The sequence below is a fragment of the Dasypus novemcinctus genome, chromosome 20, assembly GCF_030445035.2.
Source record: "Dasypus novemcinctus isolate mDasNov1 chromosome 20, mDasNov1.1.hap2, whole genome shotgun sequence".
In the NCBI taxonomy this organism is placed as follows: Eukaryota; Metazoa; Chordata; class Mammalia; order Cingulata; family Dasypodidae; genus Dasypus; species Dasypus novemcinctus.
In genome coordinates this window covers 3,673,125-3,692,950 of record NC_080692.1, presented here as the reverse complement: position 1 = coordinate 3,692,950, position 19,826 = coordinate 3,673,125, and positions in this window count along the sequence as shown.

The window sequence follows — 19,826 nt, the reverse complement described above, 5'->3', positions numbered from 1 at the left end:
ATTGTATGTGATAGTTTGCTTCTCCCTTGCTGCTGTCAGAATTTTCTCTTTATCTTTGACATTTGGCAATTGGAGTAGTCCTATTAGACCTACTATGAATATGAAGAGGCCTATTGGAGTAGGTCTATTCACATTTATTCTGATTGGGGTACACTGTGCTTCCTGAACATGCAAGGTCATTACTTTCATGAGGGTTGGGAAATTTTCAGCTCTTATTACCTCAGATCCTCTTTCTGCCCCTTTTCCCTTCTCTTCCCCTTCTGGAACTGCCATGACACGCATGTGGTTGTGTTTTCTGTTATCACTCAACTCCCTGAGCCCTTGCTCAATTTTTCACATTCTTTTCTCTTTCTGTTCTCTTCTCTCTTCCATTTCTGCTGTTCTGTCTTCTGCATCACTTATTGTTTCTTCTATCATTTCAAACTTGCTGTTGTATGCCTGTAATTTTGTTGTTGTTGTTTTTTTGTTTGTTTCCTATTTAGGAGGTACTGGTGATTGAACCCAGGACCTTGTGCAGTGTAAGCAGGTGCCCAACCCCTCAGCTGCTTCTGCTCCACAGTGAGAGTTCATTTTTTCATTTGTTTGTTTTTAGAAGGTGCCAGGGATCAAACCTGGGACCTTGTACATGGGAAGTAGATCCTCAATCATTTGAGCTAAACTGCTGTCCTCTAATTTGTTTTTTATCCCACTATTGTGCCTTTCGTTCCCATGAGTTCTGTTACTTTTCTATTCAGGTTTTCAAATTCTTCTTTGTGCTCACTTGGTGTCTTCTTTATATCTTTTATCTTTTGATCCATATCATCTTTCAGTTCATTAATTTGATTTTGGAAGTTTGTGTGCATCTCCTTGGTTAGGTGTCTGAAATCCTGTGTCTCTTCTGGGGACTTTGATAGATTCCTTTTCTTGGGTCATTTCTTCTCTTTTCTCAGAGTGACTTGTAACTTTTGCTGATGTCTAGGCATCTGATTTGGATGGTGAGTTTACTCAGATGCTCACTTTCCTTTCATAGGGATTTAGTGGCAGGAGGCTGTGTGTTACTGGTGTCCTTGATTCTTGGTTCAACTTGTTCTGGGTCTTTAGCATTGTCCCTGTTAGTTGCTCAGATCTGGGCCCTGAGCAATGTTATGTGTTGCAGACCTGCTTCCCAGGGCCTTGGTGATGGAGACTGTAAAGACCAGAAAATGCCTCTCTTGCTTATTTATGTCTGGGTTCCCCACATGCTTTTCCTTGGTCCACCAGCAGATGGCACTCTTTGTCAGCCCCTCAGTTCAAAGCCTGGTCAGCGTGTGTTTGCATGCACCAGACCAGATCACTGTGATAGAGAATCCTGCCTGGAGGCTAAGAGCCTCCTAATTCTAACAATCAGTCCTGGTCAATAGAGAGGGCCATTGAGAGGGCCAGATCCCCTTAGTCCTGGATCTCTTTAGTTCCCTGCTGGCTCCCCAGGCAAACAATGGCAGGGCCCCAGGCTGCCTGCAGGAGCTCAGGGGCACAGCAGAACAAAGGTGTCAGTCAAAAGCAGAGTCGTCCTTAAGCTGTGGTGCTCTCTTCTCACTTCTCCTGGGAGGTGGGTCCCCCTTTGTAGCCAGTGGCCCTGAGGCCTGAGAATTCAAAGTGTCTTATGGTGGGGTAGATACTGGCAGCTGCAACATGTACTCACAGTTTTGACATCATGGTTCTTTTCCGTTGCCCCTCTCTCTACTGGGTGGTGTCCAGCCTTCCCCTGGGGTCCTGAACCCTAGAAGTTTCTTTCCAGGCCATTTCTGCCTGTCCTCTAGCTATTTTTCTGGAAGAGAAGAGAGTCCTCTCTCTTGCTAATCTGCCATCTTCCCAGAAGAATCATTGTAAAGTAATGGAAGCCATTTGAGTTCACAAGATTTTAATAAAGATAATAATAATGCATATGTATTCAGACTATTTCTACCCCATCTTTCCATAATGATTTTTTAGTAGAGGAACAAAATATATATTTATAGAAATAATTAAGAAATTGTCTTGAAACTAAAGTACTAAAGAAGTTAAACCATAAAGAAGACAAAAGTAAACATTCTCACAAAGAGAGTTAATACAATATTGTGTTAAATTTGACTGAATTTCTTAGTATTCAGAGCAAAGCGAGAATTGTGGACATTTGAAATACTGATTTCTAAAGTGATTTTTCACTTAATGATTTTTTGAATTGCTTTATGCATCCCATTGGAAAGGTGAGTGGTCAGAGGGTATCATTGGTGTTGGGGATTGCATAATATCCCCCACAAAAGGTATGTTCAGGTTCCAACCCCTGTTCTGTGGGTGTGAACACTTTTGTAAATAGGACCTTTGAATATATGGGCCTTAATCCAGTGTGGCTGAAGTCCTTATAAGCAAAAGAAATTGGACGTGGAAAGGAAGCTGTGGGAGCAGCCAAAAGCTGGAAGTCAATGGAACCCAGAAGAGAAAGGAGAAGATGCAGCCATATACATCTGCACGTGACAGAAAAGCCAAGGGGCACCAAGATTGCTGGTGAGTTCTAAATACTGACTCTGGGAGGAAGCAAGCCTTCTAGCCTCTGAAACCTTGAGTCTGTAAATCCCTGTTGGTAAGCCAACCCATTATATGGAATCTGTTAGAGCAGGTAGGAAATTAACACAGGAGTCATGGAGGAAACTGAGAGTACACAGTTCTGACCCTCAGCCCCTTTCATCAGGTCAGCCCTGCTTTTCTCATTTTTGTTAAATAGTTTCTCAGGCCAAAAAGCAATTACGTATTTGTTTTTCACAGGGAAGAAAACATACCATTCTTAAGAAAAAGTTTTCCTGATGCAAGAATGCTGAAAGTAGTAGCTTTTACAGGGGTAATTAAATAACATATAACTGTTATTAGAGACAATGAATAAAAAAGAACAATAATAAAAAAGAATTTTTTTTAGCAAATGAGAACTCTTTCTTGGTAAATAAAAAACAAAAGTATAATTATAAAGTATCACTTGATAAAGACATTTTGGCAGGAGGTTAAGCTGTGGTCCAAGTATATAATATTTTAGTGGTCAGTGGAAAATGAAGAGGCCAATATATATGACTTATATCAGGGATTCTGAACTTTTCAATTATTGAATTTATTATAGTCTCCCAACAGAAAGTGTCAATCTTTATTGTACATGAAAATCTTGTAGGAAACATATTTAAAATACTATTTTCTATAACTTATACCCAGCTATTTTTATCTGTGATTTAGTGTGGAGAACCAGAAATCTGCATTTTATTAAAATATATTAGTCTTCTTGATTAGGTACATGTGCATAATGAAAAATATCTATCTAGAATAATCTCACGGTCACTTCTGTCCCTTCAGCCTGGTTTACTCTGCCACTCTTACAAATTATTATTAGTATAAATTTCTTTACTCTATCCAGAAAGTTTTTCCTAATGTAACAATTCATTTTAAACACAGCACTTTTTTCCTATTATTATATGTATTGGATGTTTGAATTGTACCACATCGATTATCTTCCTTTTCCTATATGGATTTATTGTCATTTCCATTTTCTGTGTTTTCCATGGCGTTAAAATGCAACATCCTAAATAATAAAATCATATTTCATTTGATACCAACTTAACTTTCATGACATGTACATATACTTTACCTATACCTCTACAAACAGAGAGGGAGATTTCATAACAATAAAAGGATCAACCTAAGGGAAAGATATGACACATGTAACTATATGCTCGTTTAACACCTAAGATTCAATTTAATACCTAAAGTTAAAAAAAAAAAAATTGACACCTATCTGAGGGATAGCCCTGTCAAGGAAGAGGGGGAAAGCTTGCTGTTGATTGATCTTCCAAACTCAGGTCCTTGCACTATGCTCCAAAATTCAGAGCACTTACCCTGACAGTTTTAATCATATGTTTACAAAGTTTGGCTCACCAAGAGCATGTTCTCCCCCTGAATGTAAAGCATATACTAGTTGATTTCCAATGATTGTTTTGGAGTGTGTGAACAAATGAATGACTGAATGAATGGATGGCTCACCAGGCAGGGGTAAAGAAGTAGGAGAGCAGAGCATATTGTCGGAACTTTAGGTTTTCCCAAACACTTTCAGTAACATTTTCCAAACTGAATGCCTTCAGATGTTAGTAGCTATTCGATGAAAAACAGGAGTTCAGTACTCAAACTTTATCTTCTCTCTTTCTTATTTGGATATACCCAATGCCCATTACTGTGTTTATTTTTTTAAATATACTTTTAAATTTAAAAAAAGATACTTAGACTATATAAATGTTACAAAAAGTATAGAGGGGATTCCGATATGCCCCACTCCCAACCCTTTCCACATTTTCCCACATTAACAACATCCTCCATTAGTGTGGTATATTTGTTACAATTGATGAATACATTTTGGAGCATTGCCACTAATGTGTATTATAATTTACATTGTAGTTTACACTCTCTGCCCATCACTGTTTTTAAGTCCATTTCTCCATGTTCACAAACTTATTAGACCAGAATTTTATTAATATCTGGAAGAAGTGCTCCTTAGAACACTTTAGAATATGCTGACCTTTAGTGTAAGAGAATTCTGTTGGGTGGTTCACAGATGAGTTGTAGAGGTGAATCGTGGCCAGTTTGGAGATTTCTGTTCTAAAATGCTGGAAGGATTTCATTTTTATTATACAAACTCTATAAATAATTGAATGGTTTTTGATAAGAAATATTTTGAATTTTATACATTTTGTAGCCACAGTGTAGAAGATAAATTTGAAGGAGGCTGGACCAGAAGTGGAAAAAATATTTGGAAGCTTGTGACAATAATCCAACCTATCAGTGATGAAATATTGGACTAAGTCTACAGTGAGAAATGGGGAGGTGGAGTGGAATTGAGAAGATATATTTAGGAAGTAGTACTGACACATCTTTAGACTAATTGTATTTAAGAATGATAGAGTGTGAAATATGAAGGAAATCATCCAGTTTCTGGCTTAGAGAATTGGGCAAGGGTGGTGACATTCATACTGAAAAAGAAAATGATGTTGAGTGGGGTAACAGCCTTAGTTTGAGGGATCTATGAAAGACAAAAGTGAAATTCACATGTGTGACTCAGGAACGAGATCTGGGCTGGATATGAAAAGTTAAGAGTCCTTGGCATCCTGTTTTAAACAATAGGTTTGGATGTGGTCACTGAAATAGATTATGGTGAATAAAAAGGAAAGTGAGAAGAAGATTGAACCTTGTGGAACATCAACATGTAAACAGTTAACAGAGGAAGAGGACACTGAGATGTATGAAAGAAAATTAGCAGGGAGCCCCACCAGGGAAATATGGTGAAGCCAAGATAGCAGAAGGGGAAGAACATAATCAAATCTGTAAAACTGCTGAAAACTCAGGAAGGAAAGTTCAAGAATGATAAAGACAGTGGCCTTTGCATGTGAGAATTTGAAAGTAATTGGAATACCCATAGGAGAGTTGTTCCACTGGAGAGGTTGGCTAGGGTTCAGCAAGTTCAAAAACACAGAGGGCTGAAATAGAGATGAATAGGTCTGGAGAGGGATGGCATGGGACTGTTTCTAAGGAGCTTAGCCCTGAAAGGAGAGCCAGAGGAGGCTGTATTGGGGTCTTCAGAGAAGCTGTCCTGATGTCACCAGGGAAGACTGTCCTTGGGCTGTCATGGGGGAGACCAGCAAGGCTCTATACAACAGGGCTCTCTAGTTTTGCTCTTTGTATAAATAGAAAGTGCTAGTTGCCCTGTGCATTAATGAAAGGGCCTTGCTGATGGCAGGCAAAGGAGACCAGCCCCTGTGCTCTGGCCTCTCTGTGCCCCACCTGGGCCTACAGCAAGCCCAGTGGATCAAGCAGTGCCCTGACCTCACCCCTCCCCTGCACAGGAGCATGTCAGGGCACAATGGTGGCCGTCATGCCAATAGAGGGCCCCTGTGCCCACAGCCTGGTCAGTTTATTCTCCTAAGTGTTACTTTCTGCCTTTGGGAAGCAGGATCCTGCCGCAGGCATCACAGGAAACCTCCCCCCTCCATGGGTTCCCCTTTCCTCAAGGCAAGCAGGGGCACTGGACTTCTGCAGCATCTCACCAAATTGATCTGCATGACAGTCATAGGATCTTGGGAGAAATCTGTTGGGACTGGCAGTGTCTGAGAATTTCATGGATTTTCTGTGGAGACATTGGTCCCCCTCTAATACAAGTCTTCCTGGATGGGGGTCTCTCCTGGAGGTGACTGATGACCGAGTCTCTTTCCCCATGTGGCCCTGCCCTCTCAGCACTTGCTTCCCAGGCCCACTGTCAGAAGGGAGCCTCCGCAGTGGGAGAGTCCTTCTTACAGCTGAAGTGGCCACCTCTTATTTTATTAAACCCCATGGAAAGTACAAGTGTTGGAGGGGATGTGGAGGAAAAGAAACCCTCATTCACTGCTGGTAGCAATGCAAAATGGTGTAGCCGCCGTGGATGACAGATTGATGACTCCTCTGAAAGCAAAGTATAGACTTATCAAATGATCTGGCAACTCAACTACTCAGTATATACCCCAAAGAATTGAAAGCAGCTCTCAAAAAGATATTTGAACACCGATGTTCATAGAAGTACTATTCACAATTGCCAAATGATGGAAGCAACACAAGTTTCCCTCAATAGATGAAGGGATAAATAAAATATATAACAGTATAGACATACAATGGAATATTATTCAGCTGTACAAAGAAATGAATTCATGATACATGGACAATATGGATGAACTTGGAAGACATCCTATTGAGTGAAATAAACCAGACACAAAGGACAAGTATTGTAGTCTCACTTTTTTGAAATATAAAAAATAAATAATCTCATAGCATCAGAATGTAGAGTATTCATTCCTGCGGTGTGTATACAGAATGAGAAGTACAGGTTTAAAATCGACTGCATTCCTATTTGGAATGATGGAAACATTTTGGCAAGTTATGGTGCTCCATCAAGGTGACAGACCCTCATTAATAAAAAGACCCCCTACCAAGTTCATCTAACTTCTGGTACTATAACTAAAGTACAGGATGTTGAATTATGGACCCACATTTCTCAACTAAGAAAGGCCCAGCCAGAGTCCTGGAATTTTTCTAACTCTGGAAACTTGAAGAAATTCAAACTAGTTGCCATGGTGTTTTTTGTATTTCTTTATCTTGCAATAATGTAAGAGACAAGATGGCAAGAATATTTCTGTTTTTCAACTGTCTATTCACCTCTCTAGCAGATAGACCAGTGCCTAACTCATTTTATGATGCTGAGATTTGAGTAACTACTTAATATCATCTCTTTTCCCCACTGCAATTCAGATCTTAAAGGAAGACAAAATGACAGTTCAGCAGATATCTGAATTTTTTAATTTGACAACTTTTGGAGCAAATTGTTTAGTTGTATGCAAAGAGGTCCCTAACACCATATCCCATCAACAAGCAGACGTAACCTTATCATGCATTACATAGCCCTAACTGAGCAGCTTGTTTCTCTTAATATGAATTTGTGATGCATCCATGTCCTTCTGTGGCAGGATAACACTTGCCTTTTTAGTGCTGAGTAACTCTGTGGGCATAGTTGTACCACAGTTTGGTTATCAATTCACCTAGTGAAGGACATCTTGGTTTCTCCTACCTTGTGGCTATTGTAACTAAAAAGTGCTATAAATATATCAGTGCTGGTTTTTCTTATGTAGATATTAGTTGTCAACAAACTTGGTTACATGCCTAGGAGTGTGATTAATGAGTCACATGCTGAGATATGTTTACCGTAGTAAGCCATGCTAAAATGTCTTCCAAAGTGGCTGTGCCATTTGCATTCCCTCCAGCCAGGAAGGAGAGTGCCTGTTGTCCCACATCATGGCTAGCAGATGGATTGTCCGTTATTTGGATGTTAGCCATTCCAGTGGGTGGGTAGTATCTCTCATTGTTGTTTTAAGTTACTTTTCAATAATGACAAATGATGTTAAGTGTCTTTATATGTGCTTATTTGCCAATTATATACCTAATTTGGTGAGGGGTCTGTTCAGTCATTTTCCAATTTCTTAGTTGTGTGGTTTGTTTTCTTTTAATTGAGCTCTATAGGCCTTTTGTAAATTTTGGTACAAAATATATGTGTTTTACAAAACTTTCTCCCAGTGCAGAACTGAGGTCTATTCATTCAATTAACAGTGTCTTCCACATAGTAGAACATTTAATTTTTCAAATGAAGTCCCATTACCATTTTTTTCTTTTTATGACTCTTTCTTTAGATGTTGCACTTTAAAACTCATCAGCAAACACAAGGTCATTTTTCTGTTGGAACCACAGTTTTGTTTTTGTTTTTTTTTTTAATCATTTTGCTTCTTAGACATTAACATATAAACTACTTTAGGTGAATCTGTGCGGAAGTTGTAAAGTTTATGTCTTTCTTTATTTTCATTATGGCCATCCAGTTGTTCCATTTCCTTATTTTGAAAGGATTATGTTCACTTGAGCATATTTTAATGGGTCTACATATGGACTCTATTTTTTCCCCATTTTTCTGTGTACCAAAGTCAAACTCTATTAATTATTGTAGATTTATAATAAGAATTGGAACAAGGCAGTATGGACTGCTCAGTTTTGTTTTCTTAAACATTTTGCATGCTCTTTTAGGAGTAGAAAAAGTTCAAAAATATATACAAAATATTTTTCTATGATTTTGTATAAGATCTTAAAAATATTGACTCTACCCACCATGAAACAGGAATACTTCTCCATTTGTTTAACTTTTTACTACTTGCAAGTTTTTATAGATTATGAGAGAAAAATACATACTTATTTTCTTAGGTTTGAGCAAAGGAATTTATTATGTGGTTTTACAACTATAAATGTATTTGTTTTTTATTTCATTTTTCACTGCAGGGAAGGAGAAATCTATTGATTTTTGTATACTTACCTAGTACTTTGCTTCTTGTTATCTCCATGCAGTCTCATCAAGGCACTGGATAGTTAGCTCCATTTCCTTTGAACTTCCAAATTTATAGCAAATTTATAAAAATTTAATTTCTGAGATTCTGTTGGTAGCCTGAAGGGGGCGCGTGTGCACAGCTGAACACTGAGCACAAGCAGTTTCTCTCCTGCACCTTGGCTGCCAGGAGAGGTGCCTGAGGATCTTTTTTTAAAAATTATCTTATTTTAAAGTTGAGACCACACAAAACATTACATTAAAAAACATGAGGTTCCTATATACCCCACTCCCCACTCCCCGACCCCATCAATTTTTTAATTGTATTTTTTTGAAGATACTTAGATCATAAAAAGTCACATTTTTAAAATATGAGGTTTCCCTATATCCCCATCTCCCCCTCACCCCACTCTTTCCACCTCAACAACCTCTTTCATCACTGTGGCACATTCACTGCATTTGGTGAATACAGTTTGGAGCACTGCTGTACCACATGGATAATGGTTTACACTGTAGTTTACACTCTCCCCAGTCCATTCAGTGGATTATGGCAGGACATACCATGTCCAGCATCTGTCCCTGAAATACCATTTAGGACAACTGAGCCATCATTCTGACCTGACTGAACCTCAGACCCAGGGGAGAAGACCTCCCTGTGGGCCCTGAGGCCTGGTTGCCCTGTCCCATGTGGACAAGCACTTCATTCTGCAGGACTGTCCTGGGAAGCTCCGGTGGCCATAGGACAACTCTTGCCCAGTCCGTAGTGAGTCAAAAGCTTCATTCATAAGTTTTCATTCATGTTAATTCCTAAAATTGCTTTCCCAGATCCCCCTCCTTGAATGTGTCTTGTCAATGGTTTGGAGTTTTCAGGTAACAAACCTTGCACCTACTTGGTTAAATTTCTTCCTAAGTATTTTATTCTTTCTGATTCTCTTGTAAAAGAAATTGCTTTGTTAACTTTCTTTTCAGATTGTTTGCTTCAATGTTATAGAAATACAACAGACTTTTGTGCAACTTTCTAGCATTATTAGCTGTAACAGTATTTTGTGAGTCCTAGAGGGATTTTTATATATAAATCTTGTCCTTTCTAAGTAAAGATACTTTTGTTCTTCCTTTCCAATTTGGAGGTCTTTGCTTCCTTTTTCTTGCCTAATTGCTCTGGCTAGGACATCCTAGAGTGAGGAATAGCAGTGGCAAAAACACCATCATGGATTGGGCCTTGATGTTATTGGCAAAACTCACAGTCTTTCACCATCGAGAATGATGCTATTATGTAGTCCTCATTTTGCTGGCTTGTTTCTTTGTATTTCATTATGAAAAGGTATTGGATTGTGTCAAATGATTTATCTGCAGCAAATGGCATGGTCACAGTATTCCCTTTTTCCCCTTTCCTTCCCCCTCCCCCAACCCTGCTGTTTTTGCTGTGTCCCTTTGCTGTGTGATCTTCTGTATCTATTTCTCTTTTTGTCTTCTCTTCCCTTTTTTCTCCTCTAGGATTCCCATCCTGGGGACCTCTGCTGTGGAGAGAGGCTCCCTGTCACTTGCACCACCTAAATTCCTGGTTTCTGTTATGTCTCACCCTGACTCTCCCCTTGTTTCTCTTCTGTTGTGTCATCATCTTGCTTCATGTCTCCCTTGCATAGGAACTGGCTTGTTGCCCAGGGACTTGATTCACCACACGGGCACTCAGCTCAGCGTGTGGTCACTTGGCTCACCATGTGGACACTGGCCTGCCACACAGGCATGCTTTTTTTTTTTACCTGGAGGCCCCAGGGATGGAAGCCAGGTCCTCCCATCTGGTAGGTGGAAGCCCAATCACTTGAGCCACATCCACTTCCCCACTGTATTAATTTCTTGTTGAATTAATGTTGCTTGTTACTTTGCATCTTAATTCCATTTTATTTTTTAAAATATTTTTATTAGAGAAGTTTAAGGTTTTCAGAAAAATCATGCTTAAATTACAGAGTTCCATATAACCCTCTCACAGGCAGTTTTCTCTATTACTAATTCTTTGCTTTAATGCTGTATTTTTGTTATAACTGATGAAACAATATTACTAGAATTACCCTGTTACATGTAGTCTGTAGTTTGCTTTAGGGTTCTGTTTGTGCTGTACAGTTCTATGTTTGAAATTTTTATTATGGTAAGATATGTACAACCTAAAATTTCCCTTTTTTTTTTCAAATATACAATTCACTGATGTTCATTTGTGTACACAGTATTGTCATTGTCATCCACTACCAGATTTTTCTATCACCCCATAGAAACTGCACCCATTAGACCAGGACATGCATTCCCTGCACCCCCCAGTCAAATGCCAGTTCACAGGAGCAGTGATGCTCATGAAAGGAGGCCCAGCTGGAGCCGTGAAGGTGCCCCAAGTGTCTGCCCTGGGTCCACCCAACCAGATCAACATTTGAAGGCCAGGCGACAGGATCCAGGAAAAGGCAGACTAAGGACTCCTCACTCCAGAGGGAGCTGAGGGTGTGCAGTCCTGCCCATGCAGCCCACATGCCAGTGATCAGGCTTCCCTGGTCCTGTCCCTCCATGTGGGAAGTCTCATTCATTGTACATTTCCCCCATGTAGTGCTGATGGGCTCCAGAGTGCACCATGAAGACTGTGGGTTCCTAAGCAGAGGTGAAAAGACCTCAGCACAAGAAGCAGACAGATTCCCTCTTTCTCCAAACAGAAAGAAGGCACTGCCATGCATCAGGACGTGGTCCTTGAACATGGGGTTTTCAGAGGTGGCTGCTGTACTGGGTGAATGCCCTTCATCCCTCGCCCCAGGGGTTCTGATGGGCAGTCTTGCTCCTCACCCAGTTTGACGGTAGTGAAATGCACATCGCTCTGCTGCAGGGGGACTTGTGTGTATCCTTCAGCACCAGAGGATAGATGGCCCTTGAACTTGCCACATGTTAAAAAACTGATGACCCTCAGACTTGATTGAAGGAGGAAAGAATGAGTTTGTGTCTAACTTTAATTAACACAAGAAATGAAGAACCAAACTGCACCTCCAGGCTATCCTAGAAACAGAAATTTAATGTCATATTCTGGTCAAGAACTTGCTATTTAAAAAACTCAATGTCCCTACCCAAGTGGTTAGTATTTCTTTTGACTTTTATACAGAAATCAATTGCCCTCCAACTTCTCCCCAAATCCTCCATTCCCCCTAATTCCTGTGTCTTCTCTCCTAAATCCCAGGAGGTGGTGGTCCTTGGTACTTGCAGGGCCTGAGTTTATTGATAGGTCCATGCTGGTCCCTGCTTCCTCACTGGAAGAGGGTCTCCCTCTCGTCTCTCCAGGGAGGGCTTGGTTTAGAGGGGACCAAACCCCCCAGTCTCGAGCTCTTGAGCAGCTGCTGGAGCGAGCACTACAGGTGACTCTAGAGATGCCTCTGAAATTTGAGGTACCTTCAACCCAGAAGCTACATCTGGAGCTGGAGCTGGTGGCAGTGGTGGTGCTGCAGGGAAGTCCAGCTCCAGGTCAGGCTGTAGTCTGGCTCTGGACCTGGTGCTGGAGCTGGAAGAGGAGAAACGTTCACCCCCACGATGGCCATCCATCTGCCTTTCAAGGCACAGAACACCCCACAACCTTGAGCAGCCCAAACACCCCCAGGAACCACCCCAGGCTGCAGCCCCTGGAGGCATGGTCTGAACTTCCTCTTTTAGCTCCTGGGCAACAGCAGCTTCTGAGGCTCTTCCTGGGTCCTGCCCCCCAGTCTCCCCATCACCTGCCCAGCTCCCTGGTGCTGTTATTCTGACAACCATGTGTGGGTGTCCCTGCCCACTGATGATAATCTCCCCATAGGTGGGGAGAAAGCCTTGCTCAACCCTAATGCAGCTGAGTTCCCGTCTGGATTGGTGAGTGGGCCGTTTACCACACCTCCCTTTTGGGACCATGATCGTGGGGTGGAGAGGACTGGGTGGGCAAACAGCTGGGAATAGGCTGTGGAGGGGATCGGTTCTGAAGGGCTAGGTGAGACCATTATCTCCCCTTCTCCCCAGGGTGCCAGGGCCCCACCCAGAGCTCTCCTCCCCACCTGTCATACACCCAGAGCCCCACCCTGGAGGGAGGGGTTTTCCCAGCCCTCCTGAGCACATCCCCCAGTGCACCCCAACTTCCTTTCATGCTGTTGTGGAGATTGCTGTGCACAAGGCCTTTACATTTATAAGCTTACTGGTGGCTACTTGATTATTTTAAGTTGCTATGGTATGTGGAGTTTTCTTTCTTGACTGGTACCTCAGATTGCACATTTTTAGTGTACAAAATCTACTGATTTTTATGTTTTGATCTTCTATCCTGCCACTTTACTAAACTTGTTTACAAGTTCTTAATAGCTTTGTTGCTGTTTATTTTTTTTTCAGCTTTGTACATACAGTATCATGTCATTAGCAAATAGTGAAAGCTTTATTTCTTTTCCAATTTGGATCACTTTTATTTCTTTTTCTTGGCTAAATGCTCACAAGTACTTCTAATAAAAAATGTTAAATTAGAGTAGTGGCAGTGAGTGTCCTAGTTTTGTTCCAGATCTTAGAGGAAAAGTCTTTTTCATTTCTCCATTGAATATGATGTTAATTGTGGGTTTTTCATATATAGCCTTCATCATGTCTAGGAAGTTTTCTTCTATTCCTATAATTCCAAGTGTTTTTTTAATCCAAAAAGGATGCTGTGCCTTGTCAAATGCTTTTTCTGTGACAATAGAGATGATCATGTAGTTTTTTCTATGGATCTGTTACTATGGTGTATTAATTTGATTAATTTTCTTACATTAAACCACCCTTGTGTACTAGGGTTAAATTCGACTTGATCATGGGAAGTGGAAGCGGCTCAAGTGATAGAGTTTCCACCTACCATAAGGGAGGATGTGGGGCAGATCCCTGGGACCTCCTGGTAAAAGGAAGAGAAAGCATGCCCACATGGCAAGCCAGTGCCAGAGCAAGTGCCTGCATGGTGAGCCAGTGCCCACACAAGTGCCCACAGGAGTGCCCACGTGGTGAGCCAGTACCCTGCACAAGTGAGTCATGCAGCAAGATGATGATGCATCAAAAGAGAGACAAGGGAAGAGTCAAGGAGAAATGCAACACAAACTAGGAACTGAGGTGGTGCAATTGACAGAGGACCTCTCTACCCATCAGAAGTCTCTAGGATAGAATCCTAGAGAAGAAAGATGAGAAGAGAAGACAACAGAGACAGCAAAAAACAAACAAAACAAAGAAACAAACAAAAAAACCCAGTGGGGTGAGAGGAGGAGAAGGGGGAAAATAAGTAAATAAATAAACCTTTTTTAAAAATCCACTTGATCATGGTGTGTAGTTTGTTTGATGTGTTGTTGAATAGGATTATTGTCTTTTTGAGGATTTTAGTTCATTAGAGAGATTGATCTGTAGTTGTCTTTCCTTGTGTTGTCTTTATGTTGCTTTGGTATTAGAGTAATTTTGGCATCAAAGAATGAGCTAGATAATGTTCCTCCACTTCAAGTTTTGGGAAGGGTTTAAGCAGAATATGTTTTAGATTTTCCTGGAATGATGGTAGAATTCACCCAGGAAGTCACTGGTGCTGGGCTTTTCTGATTTGGGGTGATTTTTTTATGACTAATTCAATTTTGGTCCCTTGATTTCTTCTTTTTATTCTTTCATGAGTGTAGGATGCTTGTGTGATTCTGGAAATTTGTCCATTTCATCTAAGTTATCCATCTTATTGGCATACAGTTTTTCAAAGTATCCTCTTTAATGATACTCTTTAATTCTGTAGGATCAGTGGTGATAGTCCCTCTCTTGGTTTTTATTTTATTTATTTGCATCCTCTCTCATTTTCCTTTGGTTCATCTAGAATATCAATTTTATTAATCTTCTCAAAGAACCAGCTTTTGGCTAATTTTTCTAGTGCTTTTTTTTTTGCTATTCTCAATTTCATTTTGTTTTGCTCTAATCTTTGTCATTCCCTACTTTCTTCTTCCTTTGGGATATGTTTGTTCTTTTTCTAGTTCATATAAATATTTTAAGATGTAAATATGCAATTGGTTCCTGCAAAGGAAAACCTATCACTAAAACAAGAATCCAGAAGCTTTAATGTGGACCAGTTCCCAGTGAAATAGAGATATTGTCTGCATGCGTTAGGATAACACCTGCACCTGTTGCACTGTAGGGCTCATACACATCGTAGACTGAGGAGGCTCTCCTTGCTTGCTGAGGCAGCTTGTGGCAGTTGTACACAGCTCCAATTGCTCATTATTAATGATGTGAAGCTGATAATAATATGTGGCTACTTTTTAAAATTAATTACTTGATTTTGCATGAATTTTTTTCCTTCCATCACATGTTGATAACCATTTTTTTAACTTGATTAGAGAAGGTGTGTGTTTACAGACCAATCTTGCATGAAATAGAGGATTCCCATATACCACCCTATTGTTAACAGCTTGTATTGATATGCAGCATTTGTTATAGCTGATGAAAACAGATTTATAATTGTACTGTTAACTACAGCCCATGGTTTACATTAAGCTTCACTTTCTCTGTAGTACAGTTCCATGTTTGTTTTTTTAATTTGTTACCACAGATACAATCTAATAATTCCCCTTTAGCCACATTCAGATATATATATACTTCAGTGCTTTTAATTATGATCACAAGGTATTGCTCCCATCAGCACCATATCTTACCAAGTATTTCTACCATTCCAATTAGGAACTCTGTACATTTTTTATCTTGACTTCCCATTCCCTATCACTGCCCTATCTGCTATTCTAGATTCTGACTCTATAAGTTTGCTTATTCTGTTTATTTCATATCAGTGAGAACCTACAGTATTTGTCCTTTTGTGTCTGGCTATTTCACTCAACAAGATGTATTCAAGTTTCATCCATGCTATTGCATGTGCCAGAACTTCATTCAGTTTTACAATTTAAAACTGTTCCATCATAGAGAAGTGGATGTGGCTCAAGTGATTTGGCTCCCATCTACAATATGGGAGATCCTGGATTCAGTTCTCAGGGCCTCCTGGTGAAAGTGAGTTGCCCTGTGTGGTGGAGCTGGCCCCTGTGGAGAGATGACACAACAAGATGACACAACAACAACAACAGCAAAAAAAAGGAGACACAGGAAAAGACAATGAGAGACAAAATCAGGAAGCTGGGGTGGCTTAAGCAATTTAATACCTCTCTCCCACACCAGAGGTCCTGGGATTGGTTCCTGGTGCCTCCTACAGAAAAGATGAGAAGAGAGGACAAGCTGAGAACACAGAAATAGAAGAATGTGTAGCAAATGGACACAGAGAGCTGACAGCAAGTGCAAGTGGTAAGGGGGGTATAAAAATGATAATAAATCTTGAGAAAATATTCCATTGTATGTATATATTTTGTTTATCCATCCTTTGATGGGCACTTTGGTTGCTTCCATCTTTTGGCAATTGGGAATAATGCTGCTATGAATAGCTGTGTGCAAATATTTCTTTGGGTATTTCCCTAGTGAATGCTGTGACCCCCACAGTGCAGTCGCAGCTGAACAGGGTCTGCACAGTTGCAAGGAGGGGATGAGAGGATGAAGAAATGAAAGACACAAAATAGTGGGAACCAGGTGGACCGTGAGGAGATTGCAGGAGCTTGCAGCTACCTCAGGTACCCAGTTTAATCGGGCACATCATTTTATACCTTAAGTGATATCAGCACATTCAGCAGTTCTCATGGGAGGCTCTTGTTTCTAGGTCACCACAAATACAATAGTTATTCTTTCCAATAGCCCTTTGTTAACAGTCCTCCTAGAATTCTTATCCACACACAGTATATTTTGTTCAGCACATAACTTTGCCCAGGGGCACCTCCTTCTTTATCTACATTCTTCCTGTGAACTTTGGAGGCTGCTTTGCAGGTTTCCGGGGACACTGCTTTGCAGGGCTCCCCACAAGGGAGATTGAGGGATCATATGGTAATTCTATACTTAACTTTATGAGGAACTGTCAAACTGACTTCCACAGTGGCTGAACCATTTTATAATCGCACCAGCATTGAATGAGTATTCTTATTGCTCTGCAACCTCTCAAACATGTGTAATTTTGTTTGTTTATAATAGCAGTCACTCTAATAGGTGTGAGATGATGTATGTCACTGTAGTTTTGATTTGCATTTCCCTATATTTAATGACGTTGAGCATCTTTTTATGTGTATTGTAGCCATTTTTATATGTTCTTTGGAAAGATGTCAATTATTTTCCCCTTTTTATAATTTTGGTGGTGTCCTCTGTTGTTAAGTCAAAGGATTTGTTTATAAATTCTAAATATTAAACTTTATCAAATATGTGTGTTGGAGAAAAATGGTGTTCACTGGGACATGGAGACTGATTGACCATGGGCAGAAAAAGAATTTATTGAGAAGCTCTCCCAATGGAGGGGTCTGAATAAAAACTTCAGTCCCCCCACCAGCATGGTGGGGGTCTGAAGAGAGACTTCAGCCAGTCCTGGAAGGGGGGCCTTGAATTTATACAGAACTTTCCTAGGTGGAAAAGTGATAGTTAGTGGGAGGGGGTTGAGGGTCTGAGCGAGGTGCAGGGGCCAATAGGGAGCTTTAGAGGTGAAATTTTTCCTGATAATGATTAGGGAGTTCTGGGTCTCTTGGAATGCTGCACATATTTATTTTGATCTGTAGGGTTTTTAAAGGTTTCTTTGCTTCCCTCTGGTATGTAAACAGTGAAGGTTTCCAGTCTTCCTCTGACATGCAGGTAGAGTAGTAAAGATCTCCATCTCCCTCTGACAGGCAGATGGTGAAGGTCTCTATCTCCCTCTACTCCTGACTCTATGAGGTTCCTTTGTTTAACCTGTGGGGAAGTGCCCTCAGACATGGGGGACGGGGTTGCCTTTTTCCCAATGCGTGTCAGGGGAAACTGAGCTACAGCTTGTTAATTTTTGCAAACCTCTAACAATGTGGCTTCCAAATATTTTTTTCCCCATTGTGTAAGTTGTTGTCATTTCATTTCCATGATAAAATCCTTTGAGGGCTAAAAATTTAAACTTTATAAGGTCCCATTTATCTATTTTTTCCTTTGTTGCTTGTGCCTTATATGTAAAATCTAAGAAACCATCACTTAATGCAATGTCTTGAAGATGCTTCTCTACATTTCCTTTCAGGAGTTTGATATATCTGAGTCTTACATTTAGGTCTTTCATCCATTTTGAGTTGATTTTTGTATGAGGTGTGAGGTAGCAGTCATCCTTTTTTCTTCTTCTTCTTTTTTTGCAAATGGAGATCCAATTTTTCCTGCAACATCTGCTCAAGAAAGTACTCTTTCATAATTGAGTAATTGAGTGGTCTCTGCCCCTTGTCAAATAGGTTGGCCATAAATGGGAGGGTTTGTTTCTGACGTCTCAATTTTAGTCTGTTGATCTCTATGCCTGTCTTTGGGAATATCATGCTCTTTTCTGTGTTTTTTTAAAACACATCAATTTTATTGACACATATTAATAAAGAATATAATTCACCCAAAGTGTATAATCAGCAGTATTTGGTATAAGTGCATAGTTATTCATTCATCACCTCATCATTAGAACATTTTCATTATTTCAATGAGAATAATAACAAACAAAAACCTGACAAATAAAGAAGAAAATTTTTCACCTCTCAATATCTCTATGCTTCCTCTGCTGTACATAGCTTCTGTTTCTGGCTATTCTTCCATAATCCTTTATTAAGCAGTTTTACTGAGATATATTTATGTATCATATGATCTAACCAAAGTGTATAATCAATAACTTTTAGTATAATCAGAAAGTTGTGTATTCATCACCACAAAAATCTTTAGAAGTGTTTCATTACTCCAAAAAGAAAAACTTCCATTTTTAAAAGAAGCTTGTTGGTGTTGATTGGGAATTTGTTGATTCTATAAATTGCTCTGGGTATGACTGACATCTTAACAATATTTTGTCTTCTACTACATGAACACAGAATGTGTATCTATTTATTTAGGTCTTCTTTGATTTCTTTTTAGCAATGTTTTGTATTTTTCTGTGTACAAGTCCTTTATTCCTTGGTTAGATTTATTCTTAGATATTTCCTCAGTGAGTAAAAGGTTTTCTGTTTGTGTCTGTCCTGAGGAGGGGGCTTTGCCATATGTACTCTGAGAAGATTGTTCTTAGGGAGCACAAACATTTCATTTTCTGCACTGTTCCCCTGGGGTTTATTCTTAACTTTCTCATGGAATGCTTAAGCAAGACTTAAGCAAATTTCCAATCAAGGCATGCTATAGTTTCTTTTCTGACTGAGAGTTGTTTTCATGTAAAATTCTGATAGGTTCAGAGAGAGTGGGAAAGCATATACAATTGGGACACAAAAATACAAAAGGATGGGATATTCCAGTTGGTTAAGTTGGGGACAGGCTGGTGCCAGATGAGCCATACTGAAGCCCAAGGAGAAAGGGACCATGGGTGGCCCTGTTTACATGTTTTCATCAATTTTTAATGTGCAATAATTCATCCAACATTAATGTAGTGAAAAGTGTTTAAAATTGAGAAATATGTGAACTGAAAATAAAACAATATTTTAAGTATGAAATTTTATATGTAACAAATCCAGGATTTATTTTAATATTTATTTCTTGAATTTAGGAAAATGGACATTTCAAAAGTATTTTCTAATTTTACTATATGTTCATTTCATTTTCAATTGGCATAATTGCAGCATTTAACCATTTCTCCTGAACCAGTAATGGTGTTATATAAGCTTTTTTTTTTTCACTTCTAATACGTATTTATGTATTAATAAGTTTTCATTCATATTACCTTCTGTGATGGTTAGGCTATTGTGTCAACTCAGCCAGGTGTTTGTGCCCAGTTGCTTGGTCAAGCAAGCACTGGGCTGACTGTAGTAAAAGGGCATTTATGGACTTTAGTCACCATTGACTTTACTGCAGCAGTAAATCATAGACAGCTGATTAT